Source organism: Neophocaena asiaeorientalis, unplaced genomic scaffold (genome assembly GCF_003031525.2).
Source record: "Neophocaena asiaeorientalis asiaeorientalis breed wild unplaced genomic scaffold, Neophocaena_asiaeorientalis_V1.1 scaffold82, whole genome shotgun sequence".
NCBI classification, from domain to species: domain Eukaryota; kingdom Metazoa; phylum Chordata; class Mammalia; order Artiodactyla; family Phocoenidae; genus Neophocaena; species Neophocaena asiaeorientalis.
Window position 1 is genome coordinate 6,742,546 of NW_020173068.1, and position 463 is coordinate 6,743,008.

Below are 463 nucleotides of genomic sequence, written 5' to 3' on the forward strand. Positions count from 1 at the left end.
AGCGGAGCTGGACGGTGGCTGGGAAGGGGCGGTCCGTGTGAGGACAGCTTTGGAACAGCACCTTGGGAAGGAAGGGAGGAGTCGTGTTGGGGCCGCCGGGAGCTACGGGTTTGAAAAGCTAAAGCTCGTAGGGCGTCGGAACTGCTGACTTCCGACGCAAGATGGGGAAACTGATACTCAGAATGGGGCAGTCACTACCTTGGGGACGCACAGTTGGTGGTAGTGGGTGTGGTAATAGAGGCCCAGAGACAGAGACAGAGCCCAGCACAGGGTCCCATAACACGTTAAAGGCTGAGCCAGTGTTGGAACCCAGCTGGGTCCCAGAAAAGAACACCCGATTTCTCCAACCCTGGGACAGCTGCAGGAAAAGCCTTAATGGTAAAAGGAAAGTAATTTCATTTTTCCAGCAGTTTTAAGGTTAGGAACGTTTGAGGGTGATCCAGTGTTTCACAAAATGTCCAAT